Genomic DNA, 3,571 nt, shown 5'->3' on the forward strand with positions numbered 1-3,571 from the left:
AAACTTTCGCCCTTTGCTATGTTTCTGTGTGAAAATTGGCCGCGGAAACAAGGGTGTTATAGAAACAAAGTACTAGTCTCAGTGGCTGTTCTCAAGGTTGCAAACCAATGCACGCGGTAAGCTGGCACGGCATTCGATCTGCATTCACTTGACTTCACCGTTATGGTGTTTTTGCTCGTCCCCCGTGTCAGAAAAAATCCTAATTGTTTCGTTATTCGCTGCGATTGATATGTAGCAACGAGAAAAAAAGGGTACTTACTGCATTGTGCGCAAGTGTGGAGCATCCACAACAACATGAGCAATTGTATAGGCGGCAATTACTGGCAATTTTACAGTGACTTTTTGCAGAAGTGGTGTGACACCAAGGTTGGGTAGTAGCGATCACAGCACTATGTAGCCCCTAAGAGCAGAACAACGCAACCCTTTGAATCCGGGTGTTTTACTGACAACATAACCGACAGAGCAGCTCGCCGCAAGTCACGTGGTACTGTTTATTAAAACATAAACTCCGAGTTCACACTTTTCGATACTAGTCTGTTGTGAGGTTCGCAGAGCCACATTGGCTGGGAAGGCTCATACACTACGCTGTTTAGGAACAAGGTTTGTTTTTGCTCCTTCAAGGCACATACGAGTTACCCAGTAAATGAATAACTGACATTCCTTTCAGTGGTTGAAATCAAACCTTTTTGCCAAGGCACAAAAGAGAATGGTGGGGACATAGGCAAATGCTGAGTGCGCATGTCTTGGCATCTGCAACAGTTACTCTTGTAGATGCCGTGCGTAAATGCACTTCCAGCATGCTTCTTGGTGCTTGGCAAAAGTTCTACTCTCCGAACAAACCTCTGCATAATCATTCGGCTTTGGCTAAAACTATTTTCATTTGTTTCCTCAAAGGTTAGCAAGGCATGAACCACTGAATTATCGAGAGGAGACAATGTTGCAGATGGGAGGGGAAACCGTAGTGTAGACTGGAAAATATGTTTAGCTCTGTAAGTCTGAATGGCATCGAACTTGTGCTAAATGTTTGTGCTGTCATGCACAGTTGCCTGGGTTTGGTTTATACAGTTCCAGTCTACCTCCTCGATGAAAGCCCCATTTATTAAAGACCAACAGGAGAGCTGCTTTGCCAAGGTGTAGCCTCTTCAGGATGTCTGTGGCAGCACATGAAAAGAAAAGTCAATGCAGTATTACGTGCGAGGGACATAAAAAAATATGCGGAGAGCATGTATTTCAATACTCGTCTGTGGCGCATCGGAACACAAGGAGGGGCACACAAGCAACGGATAGCATAAAAGGCATGAGGAACACACGATGACGAAGCAAGCAAGCAAGCACTGTCACTGGGCAAAATTAAAGCGGGCACAAGCATGTGGACGCATGCGGAGGGAGGGTAAACAAATGCACAAGGCGTGCAAAGATCAGACAAACTTCTAAGTTCTAGGCGCACATACGCATAGCTTACCTCTCGAAACCTTTGGCAGGGTTGGATGGAGAGTATGTCGCCTCAGAGTCTGGCGTGCTGCTGGGAGCAGGAAATATGCAGTTGTATGGCACCTCGCTGCTGCAGTAGGGGACGGCAGAGTCGAAAGTATCCAACGGTACTGGCTCCTCCACGACCAGGGAGATTCATCTCGACAGTGCAGTCCCTCAGGATCCTTTCTGCCTTGCAGGATGCAGCAGTCCAGCTGCTGAGACTAGGACCTGCAAATAGCACGTTTATACTACAATGTTTTTCACAATGCCTGGTTTCTAACACTTAGAAGAATGGAGAGTCGGGCGATTTGGTGGGAATTCATCGTAGGGAACAGCAAAAACAGACGAGGACGTTAAAGAACCGCACGGGACGAGCGCTGCGCTCGTCCCGTGTGGCTCGCGCACTGGCCGTTCAATGCGCGAGCCACTCCTGGGAACTCGCACGACAAGCACAGGCACAGGCACATTCGCTCGTTTCGCCGCGCTTTGGCTGCGCATACAGGCTCTAAGCTCTCGAACGAAGCGTGTTCTCAGTTATGAAGCTCGAACCGGCAGGCCGGGATTGCTTACGAGATGTGGCAGCTGTTTGAGAAAACAGCCGTGCCATTCTGATCCAAGCAAATAAACTGCACCGCAGAAACGACAACAATGAGTGTGCAGGCGAGCTGGTAGATGCTGATCATGTTCAAAATTACCCGAGTCTGTGGTAAAAGGGAGAAAACCTAGGTCCTAGAAGAAAAAATAAAAATAAAAATCGTGGAGTTCTTAGGCTTAGGTGGACATCGGCTCCATTCCGGTATGGGCAGCATAGCCTTTTGTGACCCTGTACGCGTGGGTAATCCTCCCACACTGAGTAAAAATAAAGTATTAGTATACTTTTGATTCAGGTAACGTCATGCTCGCAAACTTTCGCATTCTGTCGCCATCACTAGTGTCTCAGCGATATTCAGCTTTCTACGATGCGTAGCTTATTTACGCGGATAGAAAAACACGGTTCTCTTCTACAAAACACCCTTCGAATACGTATGTCACGCAGACTGCTGCACAATGCGACGTTGAAACTCACAAAAATCACCAAACACTTACCAGGACTTTTTCGCGGGTCCCTCGCTCGGTCCCGTCGGCGACGGGAAGCAGAAGCGTCGGTACAGCAGACTACGGTCACCGCTGGCGAACGCCTCGAAGGTGTCCGCACGGAAACGAGGAATGTGGAGGAGGTCCTCGGCGGTCGTTTTCTTGCCCGGTGCAACGTAACCATTCGCGTCCTCGCGAACCTTGCTTCGAGAACGGGATGAAGTGGGAGCATAGGGAAGAAACCCGGCAGACGACGGAGCGACGCAGCCGCGTGGCCGCGTCGCCGCGCGGGCACATCACTCCCGCGTAACAAGGCAAGGAGAAAACATAGTTCGCTCGTTTTCAATCAATAATAGCTGCATTACGTCACCTACACCCTACGATTTGACGTGGTTGTCAAAAGATAATGTGCATGTGTCTAAAAAGAGCAATATTAGTAACTTTCGGAATCTCCACGAAATTGACAATTTTTATTGGTTGAATTTTATGGCGGTGGTGGGGACACAGGATGGACTCCCCAAGAGGAAATAGTGCCTGCGTATTTCTTTTGCTGCGAGTTTATTTCGGCGTCTTGCCGTCTATGACTGGTCATTTTCATTGACTGAAGCCCAACAAACAATATGCTTTCAAAAACAAACTTCTTCAAAAAGCACTTGAGTGCCCCTTTAAGAACACCATACACTGCGGTATGATAGATAAATTTTCGGTAATTACTGAGGATTATGAAGTTTTGACGTTGCAGCACGCGCATAACGTTTTTGTGTCGTGTATATCCCTCCTGGTGGCACCATGTCTTGTTTTCTAAAATATCTAGATGAACTCTTTCTTTTTATCGGTGAGAACAACCTGAAGCATGTTATGGGGGTGATTTTAATACAGGGTTGGGCAGAAATACTCAAAAATGTATTTGGAAATACAAATACTGGGATACTTTAAAATAGTATCTAAAATACTGATACCGAAATATATCTGTAAAAGTGTATCGCGATACGTATCGGAAATACATTTTAAATAGAGGCAAAAA

General features: G+C 46.8%; 1 long non-coding RNA gene across 1 annotated transcript; it reads right to left on the reverse strand.

Moving 5' to 3' along the window:
- Positions 1-538: 538 nt before the first annotated feature.
- Positions 539-2,887, reverse strand: LOC120839997. Its single transcript, XR_005715441.3, has 3 exons — positions 2,560-2,887; positions 1,463-1,701; positions 539-1,151 (listed from the first exon to the last, which is right to left on the reverse strand). It is a non-coding gene; the product is annotated as an uncharacterized LOC120839997 (long non-coding RNA).
- Between the last annotated feature and the right edge of the window lie 684 nt (positions 2,888-3,571).

Source organism: Ixodes scapularis, unplaced genomic scaffold (genome assembly GCF_016920785.2).
Source record: "Ixodes scapularis isolate PalLabHiFi unplaced genomic scaffold, ASM1692078v2 PGA_scaffold4__175_contigs__length_147842914, whole genome shotgun sequence".
In the NCBI taxonomy this organism is placed as follows: Eukaryota; Metazoa; Arthropoda; class Arachnida; order Ixodida; family Ixodidae; genus Ixodes; species Ixodes scapularis.